Source organism: Phaenicophaeus curvirostris, chromosome 5 (assembly GCF_032191515.1).
Source record: "Phaenicophaeus curvirostris isolate KB17595 chromosome 5, BPBGC_Pcur_1.0, whole genome shotgun sequence".
Lineage (NCBI taxonomy): Eukaryota > Metazoa > Chordata > Aves > Cuculiformes > Cuculidae > Phaenicophaeus > Phaenicophaeus curvirostris.
In genome coordinates, this window is record NC_091396.1 from 37776639 (window position 1) to 37796433 (window position 19795).

The 19795-nt window shown below is 38.8% G+C and overlaps 1 protein-coding gene across 4 annotated transcripts in view; it reads right to left on the reverse strand.

The window, feature by feature from the left end:
• Nucleotides 1-19795, reverse strand: part of STXBP6 (syntaxin binding protein 6) — a 106713-nt gene that overhangs the window by 46101 nt on the left and 40817 nt on the right. Inside the window, exon 1 of one of the 4 annotated variants that reach the window (XM_069858356.1) lies at nucleotides 2204-2229. The exons of the other annotated variants lie outside the window; for them this stretch is intronic. The gene's annotated coding sequence lies outside the window, so the exon portion shown is untranslated. Of the gene's footprint in view, nucleotides 1-2203; nucleotides 2230-19795 lie in introns of those variants that run through there. 4 annotated transcript variants of the gene reach the window in all.

Here is a 19795-nt window from a genome sequence, read left to right on the forward strand (position 1 = left end):
AGCTGCCATTCAGTGGCTGAGAACACTGAGCAGCTTACTAACATCTCCTTTATATAATGGGTTGTTGTGCTCCTTAGCTTCGTATCAGCCCATATCCTAGTATACATGACTCAGAGAAGGCTATGCAAACTACATTCTAGTCTTTGGATAAAAAGCACACTCGAACTAAGTATTAAGGTGACAGCAATACCTATTGCTTAGGAAAACCCTTGCATTTCCCTTGTGAACTTCACTTTGTTCCCATTCTGATTACTTACACTATTATTTACACACTTTTAATAAATGCATAACTTGTTTATGAAGAGCTCACTTGATCTCACTAGCCTCAAATAAAGCTTTGCACAGATACATGGGATCAGTTTGTTCAAGATTTGTACCAGCACCAAACAAGAGCCCCATGGCAAAGAGAGCACGGGCTATGGTTTGAAGCTTGGTACTCCTACAGCTTAAATCAAGTACTGCTGCCAGCTACCTCCTGCCATTGCCTTTGTTTTCACTATGTCCCATGCTGTGGGTTTCATAGTCACAGAAAGAACCAGACTGCAAAGCGAGTAGGCTGAAAAAGAACACAGGAAAACAAAAATATTTTTCAATTGAATCATTTCCTGACCTGGGTCAGTATATGACTGCACAAACTGCAGTGCCATCTGAGAAGGAGAGAATGGTATTTCCCTGAACTGCCAACCAAAACGTTAAGAGTGAAGGCCTTATGCTGAAGGACTTGCTTTGCAGACTCCTTTCAGATCTGTGGCTTTTGGGTTTTTGGTTTGTGTTTTTTTGTTTGCGTTTCAGTACTGCTATTTTACTGTGTGTGTTTTTTTCTGAGGGGGGAGAGGGTGGTGGTGGTGGTCTAATTCCCTGTATTCTACAACCTGGACTGTGTCAATCCCCCGTTACAATGCATAAGAGCTGACTAAATACCAATTCAACCTTAGTTTGCAGGGCCGTATTTTGTGACCTATGCTACAGGTGAAATGAGACTAGATAGATTAAAGACTGGTTTCTTCTACATTTTCTAACCTCTGGTTCTAGGTATGGCCTTCCTGTTGATGTAATGTTTTTTTCAAACTCTTTCAATAAAGTAAAGTAAAAACAACCAAAACACTGCAGCTTAAGAAAAATGCCATGAACTTGTCAAAATTTAAACCACAGTAATGTATTTAACAGGAAATAAACAGATCTAACTGACTAGTTTATAACTGTTTCTTGATCCATGTTTCCAATAATACATTTCAAGCTAATATATATGACTTGAAATATATCTTATATAATTTAATTCATTTAGATATTTCACCCAATAACTTTATCTGAAATTATGACATCTTAATATATGACATTAAAAAGGGATTATTAATTTCATCAAATAGTCAAGTTTGGAGCTATTGCCAAGCACATTCCCTAAAAGGGCTCAACTCCTTTACTTTTATAAATGCAATTGCTAAATAACCCTTACTGCCTTAGTACCCTACCTACTTTCAATTCACCCATCAATATAACAGCAATGTGTTATTACTAGAATAAGTATTATATGATTTTTGTTCAAGTGTAACATCTAATCTATCTTTTACTGCTGTATCAGCTAGAACCTACTCTCCTTTACAAAAGTACCAACAATACAGCAGTAAAGTACAGCTTCCCACGCCTACACTGCAATTAGGACTTGGCCCTAACTGTTACAACCAACTACAGCATTAAAAAGATAATTAAAGCCTTATAACCATCACAGCACTAAGCACTGCTGGATATATTACTAAACTCACCCAAATCATTACTGCTAAAAAAAGAGTAAATAGTTCAGTATGTATCTTTACCAATGGTGTGGCAAGTTCTCTAGGTCATTGCTAGGGATTTCTAGGAAAATATGACTTTACAAAGCTGCTAAAGATACTGTGTTTCACACATGCAGAAAAAGAATCCACTAGATGTATTTGATTACAAATTGAAGCAAGACAAAATAAAGCATCTTAATATGGTTTTCCAGATTAGAACACAACAATCCAACATGATTCATACTTGATCCCCAAATTCTAAATCACAACATAGAAGTACAATAAGCTTTTAAGAAATTCTATGTATCTGTCGTCTATTTCAGATCAATTATTTTAACGTTACCTAACCAGACTAGTGATTTCAACAGTTTGTTTATAGAACAAGTCAATTTCCACAATGCTGAAAATAAAACAAACCTAAGAAACAGACCTACCTTATGTTCAGATTTTCTCAGATATATCCTGCTCTCTTTCCATCTGGAAGCCTTCCCTAAACATAAGCTGAAGACTTCGAATACCTGCACGAGGTTTCCCACACAATTTGTTACTCAGTTGAGACTATGAGACTGAACAACATATCAGGATCCCATAGTACAGTGTGTGCACCAATTGTGCACTTGCAGTTTGCCTAACACACTTCAGGACTTAAAATGTGTGTGCTTTCATACAGTTTTCTGGAAATCTCATGTAAAAACCCAAGAATAGTGCTTAAGATTGCCTGAAGTCCTCGTCAAAATCACAGAAATCTCACTCAAATACTCCTTCACTGAGAAAGGAAAAAAAGCTACTAGAGTTGCATATACCTCTCCCAACGGAGCAAATAAACAGGATTCAAAAGTCCATAGCTTGGAATGATATCAGCTAGTTCAAGTACCTGGAACAGGAACAAACTGATACTTGGCTGAGTTACTTTTAGCCATATGATGCCCTCCCTGCTTGTAGCCGTATGACGAACCATCTAAATATCTACTTAAAGTTCCTGTAATTCCTTAGCCTTCTATGTATGCAGTGCAGACCAATTTTTGTTCTGAAAAAAACTCTGACAGGGTCATAGAATCACAGAATTGTTTGGGTTGGAAGGGACCTCAAAGACCTCATCTAGTTCCAAACCCCCTGCCATGGGCAGGGACATCCCACTAGATCAGGCTGCCCAAGGCCCCATCCAACCTGTCCCTGAACATCTCCAGGGATGGGTCACCCACAGCTTCCCTGCGCAACCTCTTCCAGTGCCTCACCACTCTCATAGTGAAGAAATTCCTCCTCATGGCTAATCTAAATCTCCCTCTCTTCAGTTTATACCCATTGCCCCTAGTTCTATCACTACATGACTTTGTAAACAGTACCCCCCAGCTTTCTTGTAGGCCACCCTCAGGTACTGGAAGGTCACTATAAGGTCTCCTCAGAGCCTTCTCTTCTCCACGCTGAACAATCCCAACCCTCTCAGCCTGTCCTCTTATGGCAGATACACCAGCCCTCTGATCATCCTTGTAGCCCTCCTTTGGACCCTTTCCAAAAGCTCCATATTCTACTTATGTTGAGGATTCCAGAACTGGACACAACACTCCAGATGATATCTCATCATATCTTGATATACTAGAAAATGCATAGTATTACAAATAGGGTTTTGCAAGGGCATGGCTCTTCTATTTAGAATATTTTCCATGAACAAATAATAAATCCTAATGCTCAGTACTACAAATATTTACATTTTATTAATGGTTGATTTTTAAATCAGAATTTCATACCGTACTTACCACCACTGTCCTCAGATTAATATCACTCAGTACATTATAGTAATCAGTTAGCTTTAACAGGAATCCAAGCCTTTTACTAGTCAGTCCTAAGACTAAGTTTAGAAATTAGACAGCAAACTCATAATGGATTCTTAGTAAGTTAATGTTGTTAAAACTCTACATAGCATACTGCACAACACTCCACAAATTGCATTTGTATTACCAGAGAATGCAACAAGTTCTCTTGTCACTGTTATTTAACTGATTTGTATTTGTCCTTCTATAGAATACTTAATGAAAAGGATTTAATAACACAAGAAACAGCTTCATCTTGAAAGCTAACACAGATGTTACCAACCGAGATCCTGTGGAATATATAACAGAGATGAAAGACAGTCGAGAATGATTATCATATGGATGACCTTGTAGCATTAAAAAATACAAGAATGGATGAGTAGGAAATTATTAAATTTTATTATTGCATTACGATAAATAATGCTAATCTGTAGGCTGAGGTTACAGATTACATGAGAGATTTTGCTGATTAATGATTTAACATTATGGGGCTTCAGATATAATATTGTTTGCCATCACAGATGGAGGTTCAGGATAACAGGATTTAGAGCTTGTGGCTTGTTTTTTTTCGTATTTTTATACAGATATATGACTGAAAGAAAACAGTTCTGAAATTACAGCCAAATAATAATCAGAATAGTAGGACCTTACAGGATAGTAACTTTTCAGTCTTCAAAAGAAGATTTTCTAAAGAGTATATGAGAATACATCGAATTGTACATTGGGTGCAGTAGAGGTCAAGTATTCTTGGGACTAGGAATTACTGATGGGAAAATGTGAAGTTCTGTTCTCAAGTGCATTAGAACATTTATATGAATAAGATGTTGAAGTTTCCTGGAACAATGATTACAACTGTCCTATTTAAAAAATACCCCACCTAATAAGTATGTGATTAGCATTTCTGTGGAACACTAATAACCAAGTTCAAACACAATCCAACAGAAGGTCAGGCACAAAAGACACCTAATCAACTGTGTAATAACTTTAATGGCATGCTGAACTGTCTGCAGACATTGTATATCAGATATAAAATAAGACTTCATTCAACTGGATATGGTAGCATCCACCTAATTTTACAGGTGAGCTGTACTGTCAGCAGGATACACTGGCTGCAGACAAAGTCACAGCTCTTTTCTCTATATATACTGCCCTCACCTCTTCTCAAACAACTAACAGATTGTACCTTGAAGAAAACTGTATTGGTAACATCATTAAATTCTTTAGAAGTTATCAAGTGTCCATCAAACACTTAATAGCACAGCACAAAAGGAAAGGGGAAAGATAACGAAGTCCTTTTAGAACATTATCTGCATTTCAGAGCAACAAAATCCCAAAGGTGCACTCATGAAAAAGGATAAGAGACGCTATATCACTCAGCATTTGCTTTCAAAGTACACCCAGCTTTTTAGAGATGTCCATATGAATCACCTTTTATTGCTCAAATATTATGACCACTTCCAGTTTCTAGATTGTATCAACACAGGGTTTGCATTTATTGACACAGTTTAGTAAATCAATCTCCTTCTGCCTGCCTCAGTCTCCTTGTTCAATTCATAGAATAACAGAATCATTTGCGTTGCCCAAAGCCCCACCCAACCTGGTCTTGAAGACTCCAGGCATGGGGCTTCCACAAACTCTCTGGGAAACCTGTTCCGGTGCCTCACCACCCTCACAGTAAAAAAATTCTTCCTAATATCTAATCTAAATCCACCCTCTTCCAGCTTAAAATCATTACTCCTTGTCCTATCACTACATAAAGAGCCTGATAAAGAGCCCCTCCCCAGCTTTCCTGTAGGACCCCTTTAAGAACTGGAAGGTTGCTATAAGGTATTCCTAGAGCCTTCTTTTCTCCAGGCTAAACAAGCCCAACTCTCTCAGCCTGTCTTTGTATGAGAGGTGGTCCAGCCCTCTGATCATCTCTGTGGCCCTTCTCTGGACTTGTTCCAACAGGTAACTTTCCTGTGTTGAGAATTCCAGAACTGAATGCAGTATACCAGGTGAGTTCTCACAAGAGCAGAGTAGAGGGGGACAATCACCCCCCTCAACCTGCTGTTCACACTACTTTTGATGGTGCCCAACACACAGTTGGCTTTCTGGGCTGCAAGCACCATCACACATCACTGGCTCATGCTAAGCTTCTCATCCACCAGCGCCCCCAGCACTCCCAAGTCTGTCTTTTCAGGGCTACTCTCAACCCATTCTGCACCCAGACTGTATTAGTGCTTGGGATTGCCCCAACCCAGGTACAGGACCCTGCACTTGGCTTTGTTGAACTTCACTGGGTTTGCACATGCTCACCTCTCAAGCCTGTCCAGGTCCCTCTGGATAGCATGCCTTCCTTCCAGCATGTCAACTGCACCACACAGCTGGAAATCCTTTGTGTTTCTTCTCTTCAGGTGCTTTCCTGCTGATGTGTTCCTCTTCCAGGTTCTGGGCATCTATTGCTAGCACTAGCATCAAACTGGTAGGAGTGGGATGGAGTGAAGTTCCCCTCTCCCAGCAACTTTAGTTCAAAGCCGTCTTTATAAGCTTGGCAAGCCTTGGACCAAGGATGCTCTTCCCCTTCTCTGGCAGATGGATCCCATCAGTCCTCAGTTTATCAGGTTTACCCAAAGTGAGTCCCATTGTCTAAGCAGCTGAACCCCTGGCCAGGGCTTGATTTGCCAGGCTTGACTTACCCTTTCAAACCCCATCCCTTAGACCATTATGACTGACGAAAGAAAAAAAAAAAACAACCAAACTACCTGCATTCCAGAATCCGTTATCACTGCTCCCAGGGCTCTGTAATCCCTGGTAATACCTCTCAGACTGCTCCTGGCTGTATCACTGGTGCCAACATGAAACCACAGCAGTGGATAGCAGTCAGTGGGCTATACAAGGCTTTGCAGCCTATTGGTGACATCCCTGACATGAGCCCCTACTAGGCAGCACACCTCTCTGTCAGGTCGGCAAATAACTCTGTACCTCTCAGAAGAGTGTCTCCTATTACTATCACTCATCACCTTTTCTTTGTTGTGCTGGTTTTTATCCAGGGAGCAAACTGGGCTGCCTTTTTTGGCTCCAGTGTTTCGGTGGATGTGAGGGGTGTTTCCTCTTCCTGCACAGTGGTGAAGCAGTTCTGCAAAGGCATCTCAGGCTTCAGGGGAAGCCTCTTCCTCCTGCTGGTCTTAATTGCATTTTAGATATTCCATAGCCATCATCATTCCCAGTGTATTATTTTCTTTGTGGCACATCTTAATTCACACCTGCCAGTCTCTTAATCCAGATTCAACTTCAATAAAATAACTACAAATAGCACTAGCTAAAATAAATCTATAAAAATGTACCCCCAGAGGTTCTAAGCCTCACTCTCCTGTGGATGGTAATACTGCACTTAAAAGATCTGGCCCCAAAGTGGATGTGAGCAGAGCAGTTGAACAGCTGCACCCTTCTCATGACGGAGTCTGCACACCATACTGTGCACAGCTTGCACAGCATGGCATCACTTGTCTCCTGAGACTCCCTGTCATCTGTACCTCAAAGACCCTGCTTGCATTTGCAAAGAAAAAAAAAGAAAGAAACAAAGTACTAGCCAACATTTTGGGTGATAAGGAAATAGCATTCCTTGTGGAAAGGGAATCCTGCAAACAGTTACATTACGTTTCCAGGTTCTCTTAATGTATCTTTTGGTGCTCACTCTCTGCAAGATAAACTGATTTCTATGCAAGTTGTAGTCACAGTGTCAAAGAACAAAGCTGAAGAGTTAAGACAAGAGTTCTTAGGTTTATATTAGGAATATTAAAATTGGGCTGTCTACCCCTTTTCCTTGCAGTAGCACCCCTTATGCAAGCTTACTTGTATAGTTACTTAGCAACTTGGTGGTAACTGCCTTTGTTCCAAGAATATTAGTAACTAGATTATGAAACTACTGGTTCGGTAAAAATAACACCTTAAAATAAAGGACATGTCAAAATTTCCTAGAATAGGAATGACTTGACTGTGTACACTCTGAGTCAGATTGCTTTGACAGATAAAAGCACATAGTCAAGACATAGCTTGACAAAGTTACATGTGCATATATTATATTAAGTTTCAAGAATTTACTGAATATCAGTTCCATCCAGTTCTTGAGATATTTCTATTATGCTCAAAATGAAACAAAATCCACCTTTTTAAAAACATTCATATCTTTGGAAAAATAATTTTAAAATCAGCCCTCAAATTGATGCATTCCTGTTATGATTTAAGAGAAACTGTCTGCTTAGGCAGCACCTCAAGGCCCATAGAATCTGTATTTCTCTTATTTTGAATACGTACAAATGTTTGTCAAACTGTCACACTAACATGTCACACTAACATAGAAAGTATTTTATGAAAAAAATATCTCACCATATTGCTCATTTTTTATCCACACACTTTTGCAAGAAATGCTGTGAGACAACTCAACACAGAGGAACTAGATCTAAGGCCAATTTTAACAGATATGAGGATTCATATGTTGGGAGATCAATTTGTATTCCTCTCTCCTGTGTTGTTCACTGAAGCTTCAACACATGGAAAACATAATATACTATCTTTTTATACGTGTACATGGTAATACTTGCGGAGAATACTAGGTAAAAAGAGGGGAAGAACTGTAAATTCTCTTTCTGCTGAGATTAATGTGGAAAAGAGAATGAAAGATGAACAACAGTCAAGCCAAAAAGTTCTCCTAGAAAGGAGTAATACGCTTTAACAGGTGAAAAAGAAGCCAAACTATAACTAGCTAAAGCAGAAGTTTACAGTTGAATCCTGAACAGTTAAGGCAATGCAATGATCCATCCCCTCAAATGTGTCCTAATGCCACTCATTCACAGCCAAAAATATAGAACTACAAGGCTGCTTTAATACTTATGGTTTTCTTTGCTATTCTGTGCACTTCTTAATATTCCAAATGGTTTTAAAACCAGGCTCTGTGGCCAAAAAAAACTCAAATCCTTTTTCAGGAATAACTTCCCTGCCCTTCTGCTCTGTGACCCATTGTACACAGTGGACCAGCAAGTGCCTTAATCAAATATTATACAAATCAGCTGAATGATTCTTTTTGATCTCCCAATAGACACTCACTAACAGAAACAGCAAATATCCTATTTGGTTGAAAGCAAAGAGTGCAAGGGGAATAAGAAATAGGAATTCTGCACTCCAAATGATGCCTCCTGAGCCCGGAATAAAGCCAAGTGACAGGATATAAAATTTTCACAGAAATGGCATAGCAGAAGCCTGTGTTTACAGCTGTAGAAGGATTCTAGAAACAAAGGAAAAGAGAAAAAACAAAGCAAAGCAAATCAAAATATGGTTCAACAGAGCAGACAATTTACTGACAGTTAAAAGAGGTTGATTGTAAGATGGGAAAGTCAGAGAAGACTACCTAAAGAGAGCAAGAAGGTAAAAGGGGAATGGTTAAGACAGAATCAGCAACACTACTAGTCTGAGCTAGGAATGAAAGAGGTTGGCATAAGCAATGGTTGACAGAGGAAGAAAAGTAGTCTATTTTATTTGGGGTTTTTTTGAAAAAAGGTAGATTTTTGTGTAGAGCTTGACAGCTGCAAATTGAGTTAAGCGTAAGTAGCGGCAAGATGACAATAGCTTGTTACTAGTGCATATTCACATTCAGGAAGGAAGTGCGCAAAATTAAAACGAGAATTAACTTGAAGTGAAGGAAATATGCTTAGTGACAGAAATTCCTCCAAGAAAGTGTTGCACCCTAAGAGAACCACAGAGATAATTAGCTGACAGAACACAGTTGAGGTAGAAAAAGGCAATATAAATGGCTGCAGAAAGAATCCAATTAACTAACAATGTATAAAGAAGAGCCTTTAAAGGTATTTTAGATACACAAAAAGGGGAACAACATAATGAGACCAAGTTGATTCCCCTAAATCATCTAGGTTTATTTAAAATAGGACAAAAGAGCAAATGGAAAAAATGAATGTTTGAAAGTAAACAAAGAGGTAACAATAGTTTTTATGAAAACCATTAAGAAAGTGACTATGACTGTACTGAAACAGTCTGAAAGCATAGGTGATGGGTAAATGCTTACAATAGAAAAAGCAGAGGTGTAGAAAATCACAAACACAAATAACTCCTATGACATTTTCTCATCACAAAATCCCATTACTACTGGAAGTTCATGACACAGTGCTTCACTCCTCATAGTATCTCAGTATGGATTGAAAGACCCATCTTGCAGAATAGCAACATCATGCTGCGATACATCATTAGACTAAAGAGTTCTAACAGCTTGCGTAGTTGCAGACGTTGATTCTTTCCACTCTGCTCTTACCCTCTGGACCCTTCCCCCGGCGAAAAACAAAAGCTATTTGACATTAGCACAAAAATGTTTTATTAGGCTACATCAGTTTCTAGCTAGAAAACAAACAAACCTCAGCTTTGGTTAAAAGTGATATTTATTGCTTTACACAATCTGCTAGGAACACAGATCAATACTCCAAGAAGTTGACACACCCAAAGTCAGGCTTCCTGATTTTTAAGGGGTGGGGATGGGTGAGAGGCAGGGGACAGGACACAAGAGGAACACTTTAAATTCTAAATTTACCCCCAAAAATAAAAAAATTAATTGGGTGTCCAACTGAATAAATCATTAATACTTCATGGCATTATCATTCAGCACACACACTGGCCTATCAGTTTAGAACCTTTCAAACGCCATGGTGCAAGCCATCTCTTTTTCCAATTCCTGACAAATTTCAAAGTATCCTTCTAAGTCTTTTCCAATTTTCAGGTCAATTATCATTCTGCTGCTCAACTATCTTCCATTAAGAATGAACACTGGGTAAGCAATCAGCACTCCTCCACGGAGATGGTACAGCTGAAGGACAGTCTGTGTGTATTTGTATGCTAAATTTATGTAGTCTAAACTTAAGAAAGTTATTCTTTAAAGAAACCATGATATGCGAATACAAAACAAAAACAACACAAATAATTTCAAAACTTTTACTGAAGTTCCCTACCTAGCTACTATTGTTTTCCTTCTACGTAAATTTTACAAATTTCAGCTGCCAAAAATCTTATCAGATAGTGTTTTTGACAACTTTAGATATTCCCAGACACTTGAAAAACCAAGATTTCCTTAGGAACCTGTCATTAATGCAGGTGAACAAACATTATGACTGGAGGTTGAAAGCTTTTGTTTATCTAAGCTTTCAATTTTCACCTCACTCAGGAAAAGCAAGAGAATATTCTTTTAACAGTTCTGTTCTCTTCCAAGTCATTGATATTGTCACAGAAAACTGCTCTTGTCATTACTTCTGTGTTCCACAAAGACCAATAAGAGGCAGAGATTTAAGAAAACTAACACAGCAGGAGCCGATATCATATTATTCATGAAAAGCATTTACTAGTTATTTCATCCAGCAAGAAGTTTATGTTGCAGCTTCCCTTCCAGGCGAGTCTGTCCTCTGAAGGCATGTCTGAGGAGACAATACAGAAGGGCAATTAGATGCTGAAAGCTATTTTCCAATAGCCATCCATATTTAAGGGATAAAATTGCCTACGAAGCTTCGTATGTTTCACAATATTATAAAGCTATCTCAGACCTACCCTCTAGAAATTTCACCTTAACTAAGGTTTCTTCAAAACACTCGCGTCAGAGGATTTAAGCTGCAGTAGGACTTCGACACCATCATTCCCTCAGGCTACTGAAAGTTACTGTGTGCTGCTGAGCTCTAATGAACACAGCAAAAGAGCAGCTGACAGGGCGTGCCAAACTTTCTCTATGAAGTTGTTCCAGCTAAACAGTTACTGGAGATTGTTTTAACTTGGACAAACGGGTAGGCTCCTCCCTGATACAAGGCCAACAAAACTTTGCATAGTTTATATTCTCTCAGCCTCCCCACCCTTCATATGTTACTTTTTCCTTCTTGTTAGGATATGCATAATCAGATTACAAAACCCAAGTTGCATAAAAATCTTAATGTAAGTAGGCTGGAGGAAAAACACTGCCTGCTGTAAATGCAGAACAATTGTTTGTGGTAACATATACACATGCATGCATGAGACCATGACCTTGTTTTTATTGCTACAGCTAGAAATGTTCATATGGTATACCAGTGAGGAAGAACTGGACATAATTAGTTCAAAATTAACCCTCTACTGTATTTTATATGTGGCATGCTACTTGGTTAGTGTCTGAGCTCCTGTGGTAGCAGTTTATATAAAATGGGGGATGCAGGCAAATCACAGCAGAAGATCAGGCATCAGTTCTGATCTCTTCTTTTTAACTTGCCTTAAAAAGATTACTTGTAGATTAAAAACAAAACAGAAAATATTTTGAGATCAGAGCTGCATCATTCATCTTTTTCTTTGTTGAGGCAACACCAAAACCTACATAATATTGGAGAAGCTTGATGTTACATTCAGCTTAGCAATTCCTTTGTTAAGTACTTACACGCTGCTCTGCACTGAAAATTATTTGATAGTACAGTCTAAGGTCAGAAGCATGATGAAAACTTACAAGATTCAACACCTACAGCTTGAAGTACTACAAAAGGATAAGATTTCAGTCTGACAGTCTGTAATACACAAACCACTGGACACGCAGAAAGAACTTGCAGTTTTCTTTATGAGCTGCTAGAACCACTAAAAGCAGGACTACACAGCAAGTGACAGATATGCTTTAGGTACAACTGCAAGGGAACAATCCAGGTGTTTTCTGCCCAGTATGACAGAAGCTCAACAATCCGTAATGCAGTGAGCCAGTGTAGTACAAACACCACACACAATGAAAACTAAGAAAAGTGTTCAAAATGAATCCTGCTTCAAAGCAAAACACAACAACTTTAATTGTCATGGTACAACGAAAATGGTTTCAACCAAAGCTAGCAAATAGAGAACACTCAGGCAAGTCTTAACATGCATGGCTGCTATGCTTAAACTTGAAGGAACATAAATCACGAAACATAGTTTCATCTTCACTTGTAGCTCTGCATTTTTATCATATATGAGATAATACCAAGCCTTGCCAAGAGCTTCACTTGGACAAACAACAAGCAAACTACTTCCAAAGACAGCACAATATTCATTTTAACCTGGCATTAAACTTGATGCAAGCATCTGCCACATTCTGGGCAAAATACTCGAGAAATATCGAATCACAGAATCATAGAATAACCAGGTTGGATGAGGCCCATCGAGTCCAATCATATGCTGCACTCACTCACAAGGAAGCTACTACTGCCAGCTCTTGAGGAATACAAACCTACCCAGCAAAAGTAATTCCCACAAATGGATAAAGTACTGCAGAGCCACCATTCTCCTCTGAACATGCAGGAAGGAAAGTAAGTCTGCAATCGAACTACCTTGTGTAAGCCATGGTAATTTTTTGATGCCTCCATGGAAAAAGCTACAAATTCCAACTAAGAACAACCTTGTTAAGCTCCCTGTATGACGAATGGGGCAACATATAGCTTCCAGTGTACAACTTCCAACATACAGCTTTACAGCCAACTTGTTTTATGCATAAAAACTTATTGCATCAATACAGGCTTCGTATGTATGAACATTAAATCTATCCCTTTTGACTACTGCAAAATTACATCTGACTAAATAAACAGATCAGATACCTCACTTTGCTCATTAAGTTTTCAATGGCTTTGTTTTGCTCATGTTTTGTCTTTTCTCATTTTTCCAAGATAATCTCAATTGGGATTTTAGAAATCTTTCCAAGGAATCCACGTGTGCATAAGGCAAAAGGGAAAAAACAATTCTAAAAGCTCAATTCTGAATAAAACTGAAAGCAACATCAGTAACAGAAGTTCCCTGGATGGACACATGATTTTACAAAACTGAAAGTGATACACAACAGTTAACTGCAGCTTTATATCAGCCTGCCAATTCTATAATTCTATTCTGGGGAGAAAAAGAAAAAAGAAAAAAGGAAAAAAAAAAAAGAAAAAGAGCTAACAATCAGACATAGCTGCACACCTTCACCTTGCAATTTAGAAAATTTCCTGCATGCAAATTAGATGAAACAGTAGGTTGGGGGGGTGTGCACATACGTCATTCTTTCTCCACTTTAAGATGAAAAAATCCAAACCCACTAATTTTAGACTAGATGTTTTCAAATACGCAGTCCTGGAGCTTTGTTATAACAAGAGTCTCTCCTACATAAAATTGTTGCAAAAAAAGTACTGGTTAGCTTAAGTTGAACAACTCAGAGCCAGGAGGGATTGGAGTATAAACATATATTGACAGTACTATCCTGAATATGATCAATAAGTGTAGCCTACCTGCCGAAGTTGCTCATCATTTCCTCCCCTCTATTTTAAATAAATACAAAAAGATCAATAATGAAGAACAAATAGCAAATCTGGCTCCCATCAAAAAGCCACTGTTTTTTCACTTAAATGATTTTATCACTGGTGAAGCTTTTCAAAAGCCCTCACATGACTTCAGATTTTTAAATTCCTTTTATAAAATAGAATTTGGCACTTGTTATCATTAAGAACAAGTTATATTTAGACTTCTAAAACTTCTTTTGAGAACCATCAAGTTAAAATATCAGAGATATCTAACAAAGACAAAGCATGTTCTGATTAAAAAAGAGGAAAAGAGGCTTGGTGAAGAACTGTATTCAGTATCATAATCACTTACTATAAGTGGAAGAGGAAAATTACGTTTTGACAGTTTAATATGAGCACTGCACCCAAAACATCAACATCGTTGCAAATTCACTGAGCTGTGATGCAACAGGGAAACTGTCTTGTGAGACGTATTACCATTGTCAGTGCTGCCAGTCTTCCAGGCCACTACATGAGATATGCCTGAGCACAGCTGTATTATTACATCAACTTGTGTTACTGGGACCAGTTGCTTCCACAGTTTCCACAAACTCTGAAGCTAGCAGCCAAGATTAAGCAGAAACTTTGTGCACATGAATACATTCAATATATGTTTAATTAGATACAAACAGTACACTAAACGAATGTAACTATGTTAAGCAACAATTCTGAAAATATCAGTGCTCTCCTTTACCCAATTTCATGGTCAATTGAGAGTGGTGAATACAGGTCATTGAGCACACACAGCAAGAGGAGATAGACATTCATTTGCCCTACAGGTACCTGAATGACTGAATTTTCATCTTAAAGAAGCCTTTACCAAGATAAGACAGCAATGGTTACAAACTTTGCCCTTGGAAGAAGTAGAAGGAAGAGAAGTTTGCTTGCTTTTTCCCTGTTCTGGCAAAAAGATTTGCATTTTTGTCATGAAACACATCACAAAACTTATGTGATTGCTGTTGTTTATGAAAAAAACCAAAACAAAACCCAAAAAACCCAGCTAACACTTGAAGCCCGAGAAATACATACATGCACAGTAAGGAAGACAAGGTCTGAAATATCTTTTAGACTTTACTTACTTTTTATTTCTTTTTTTTTTTTTTCCATCAAGGTTTTAACAGGCCTCAGGTTCACTCCAGGAAAAGGTTAATGATAGTACTATATCTCTGTATACATGAGCTTATATTTCATTATTTTCAAAATAACATAACAACATTTAAATAACTTCAAAGTTTTTGTTAAAACTCGCTGGTATTTTTTAGGAAGCTATTTCAAAAGGAGAAGGAAAAGCAGAGTAAATGTCAGATAATTCCTCCAAACTTCTATGATGGTTAATCAAGGTTAAAAGAAACCTTAGTAAAGACAAGGTAAGGGCACTGGAGACAGCTATTTGCTTAAATCCTATCACTTTTAGAAAGGTTTTTAACACCACAAAGACTGACTTCTGAAGCAATGTTAATAGGCGGAAAAAATGTATGACCATAATAATGCTTGCATATTTGATGATGGGAAAGTGTTTTCCAATGAAGAATTTACGTTAAGCAGAAACTGCCTTCATAGTAATACTTGGGGTAGGAAGTATAGGTGGATTCTTTGCATAGGATTTAATGATTTTTTTTTTTCATTTGGTATTGTCACTAGAAATAACTTTGCTAAGCAACAAATATAAGCACCAGTCTAAAACGCATTCAGCGTTAAAAAAAATACAGAGCAATTTGCCATGTATACAACCCTAAGAAGGCATTATCTCATTCAGAAGTAGAAACGATAAGCATTGGAATGATCAAATAATTCTTTTCTTAATTAATAGAGCAAAGCCAAGAGGAAAGTGGAAAGAGCCTATTCTGCCTTCCAAATATGGTAAGCTTCAAGGCAAAACCATACCTACTGAAAAGGACACACTCCTTGACCCTTTTTAATGTTTGCCACAGCCTCCTGACTCACTTCAAGGAACTCTCACACATGCCCTTAAATTTAACTGAAGAGCTTAGGTATTTCAGCTTGTTTCTGGAAAGCTTCTCCAGTGAATGAGTATTTCCCCAGATGAGGAAAACTGATTTTTCAGATTGAACCACAGCTAGAAGGACTGAAATTAAGTATTCAAATGTCTTCTACAAACTCCAATTATCAACTAAATAATGTTCAGACAGTATACTGTACATACCCAGAAAACTGTTTCCCAGATTTTCTAATCTGAAAATACATACCAAAAAAAAGGTTATGTGGAAAGAAGATACAGCACATACGAAATGGTAAAGAAAAGCTGAAAACACTTGAGTATATTTAGTTACTTTCTAGTGGTAAAAAAATTACTGTATGAGAACTGAATAGAAAGAAAAGCATTTTGTATTACTACATTTTCACAGGTATTTATCTAAGTATATTAAAAGGTATATAGCAGCAGAATGTGGAAAATAATCAGTAGCTTATTCATCACAAAATAGTAGTATTATTGATTTCTTTTCCCCCCAACTCTGTGCTGTGGAAAAATAACATATTTGCACCAGTTCAGCCGAATAAACACTGGTAAAAGGCTTCAGTGAGATCCTACAATCAGTTCATTATATAGAAACATGAACACCAGTGGAGGCACTAGGAAGGCAGCTAGAGGCATCAGTCCACATAAGTCCAGGAATAAGGATGAAGAAGTTGTCATTAAACTTGCATCTAACTACAAATGTGTGGAAACCACAGAATGTTACATTCATTTAACTCTACCCACACTACCAAATTGTACCACTTTGTCAAAATGAACGCAAAATCTGCACAAAATCTGTGTAGGGTAGATTTCTGAGTAACTAGAAGCAAAAATAAGCACTGACTTTGCAAAATGAGGTTTTACAGGGATCAATAGCCAGCTGAAGAAAGTGCAACTGAAGACTCAAGGAATTCACTAGACACATAGGAATACTTAACATCCCTCTTCAGTGAGGGACAGAATATAAACATTTACGTTAAATCATAGAATCACAGAATCACCAGGTTGGAAGAGACCCACCAGATCATTGAGTCCAACCATTCCCACCAATCTCTAAACCATGCCCCTCAGTACCTCATCCAACCACACCCTAAACACCTCCAGGGAAGGTGACTCAACCACCTCTCTGGGCAGACCGTTCCATTGCCCAATGACCCTTTCAGTGAAGAATTTTTTTCCTTATGTTGAGCCTGAACCTCCCCTGGTGGAGCTTGAGGCCATTCCCTCTTGTACTGTCCCCCGTCACTTGGGAGAAGAGGCCAGCTCCCTCCTCTCCAGAACCTCCCTTCAGGTAGTTGTAGAGAGCAATAAGGTCTCCGCTCAGCCTCCTCTTCTCCAGGCTAAACAACCCCAGCTCTCTCAGCCGTTCCTCGTAAGACTTGTTCTCCAGCCCCTTCACCAGCTTTGTTGCTCTTCTCTGGACTCGCTCCAGAGCCTCAACATCCTTCTTGTGGTGAGGGGCCCAGAACTGAACACAGGATTCAAGGTGCAGTCTCACCAGTGCCGAGTACAGAGGGAGAATAATCTCCCTGGACCTGCTGGTCACGCCGTTTCTGATACAAGCCAAGATGACATTGGCCTTCTTGGCCACCTGGGGACACTGCTGGCTCATGTTCAGTCAGCTGTCAACCAACACCCCCAGGTCCCTCTCCTCCAGGCAGCTTTCCAGCCAGGCTTCTCCCAGTCTGTAGCACTGCATAGGGTTGTTGTGCCCCAAGGGCAGGACCCGGCATTTGGCCTTGTTAAACCTCATGCCATTGGTCTCAGCCCAGCAGTCCAGCCTGTTCAGATCCCTTTGCAGAGCCTTCCTACCCTCCAGCAGATCCACACTTCCACCCAGCTTAGTGTCGTCCGCAAACTTGCTAAGGGTGCCCTCAATGCCTTCATCCAGGTCATTGATAAAGACATCGAACAGGGCTGGACCCAGCACTGAGCCCTGGGGAACCCCACTTGTAACTGGCCTCCAGCTGGAGTAAACTCCATTTACCACCACTCTCTGGGCCCGGCCATTCAACCAGTTTTCCACCCAGGAGAGTGTGCGCCTGTCCAGTCCAGAGGCTGACAGTTTCCGAAGCTGAGTGCTATGAGAAACCATAAAGCCCCCATTTGCAACAGTTAGCCCTTACGCTGAGTACAGGTACCAGAAATATTTCCCCTATCTAACACACCAGTCTAGACTAGCCCAGATGTTCAACTTGCTTGCTGGTTGTTTTCTAGGTCCATGGGGCTAAGTTGTCTTCACACGGCTGTCCAGGTCAGAGCTTGCAGAAGACTGGACCACCATTCGGTTTGCATATTCTTCTGAGCTGACTGAATCTCTCATGTCAATCATGTTCTATTTTGCACAAATAATTAAATACTCAATTGAGAGTCTGACATCTAAAATAGGGCATTGATTTATGAGTCTGACCCATGTCTGACTATGAATACTAAAGTATCATTCTCACTTCTAAATACAACATTCAAACAGACAGGAAATGTTGTCCCCTCCAACGTGCAGTAATACCTCAGTACACCCTATAAGGAGGTGATTACAGCATTCTCCTGGAAAGTCAACTGAAAATGAAGTTTAGTTTGGTTTCTCAGGTCCCGAGAAGGAACTGTGAGAATCCTCTGCACTATAAACTCCTAAAAATGGGATATTTACTTCAACAAGAAAAAGTAGAAAATAAATAGGGAGATTGTCACATCGGTACAGTAACAAAACTTAAATGGAAGATGAGAACACGGTAGGAAAAAACTGAATTCTTTTGATATGAAGCTTCTCACTACTTTTCAGTTTTCAGTTCAGCTACCACGCTGAAAACTCAATTGCATTTAGTCTGCCCTTGAACTCCACATGAAATGATGGCCAGTTTCTGGCTGCCATGTCAAATGACCTTCAAAGGAGCAAGAGATATAGGTCATTCCCAGGTAACAGTCTATTCCATGAGCAGCCTTAAAATTAAATTAAATCTTAAAGAAGGAAGGAAAAACCAACACACTCTCCCCTTGCTTGTGCAACTTATTTTTGTAAATTATTTCTTGTGATTTCTTTGCATGTACTTTTGGCTTTTCTAGTACTATTCTCAACAGACTGTACTTTTGCATAGAAGTCATCCAAAAAAAACCCTGAAATGATGATATGTTAATAACACTATTAAAGTTGCAACCACATGGGGAAGAAGTTACACTCCTAGTTTTAAATAACTTTAGCTTTACTGTCATACAACAAGCTTTTCAGCAGGAGGACTAGAAACAGCAATGCAGCTAAGCCAAGAGTATTATGACACACAGGAATTCAGGTTCAAAAGGAACCATCTGGTTCATTCAATTCACTGCAACTGGAATAGATTAAGCCCTGAAAGGTCAGTGCTACATCCATATGTACAAACTGGAACACTTCAAATGCACTATAAAAAACTAAAAACCTTTTTAAATATTAGAACTTACTTTAAAAACATAAGTACATGGTGTCAATGGAAATAACACACAGAACTGTGTAGAAGCACATGGAAGAGATCAATGTCTTATATTTCTCAAGTGACCTTTGAAGTATTTTATACTTAATTCAGAGTTCTAAATAAGGCTAAGAACTATTTTTAAAAAATTGTGTTTCAATTATATAAGACAATGATGACAAATTAAAACCTAGATCTGCTACACTAACTGTCACTAGGTCTGCTAGTATGGAGGAGGTGATAAATATCCACTTTTGGCTCTGAATTTCTTGTCTTTTCTGTGTTAAATCCTCTAACATTAAAAAAAAGTAATTAAAAAAAAAAATCTCAGTTTTTATCTTCTCTGTTCTGCCTACAGCCACCCAATCTCTGCATTTCCCATCTGTCCACTACTTTCTTGATATTCTTCAACTAAATAACTCTCAAAGGATCTCTCTTGGCTCTACTTGCCAGTCTAACTTGGTGAGCCTCACCACTACAGCAG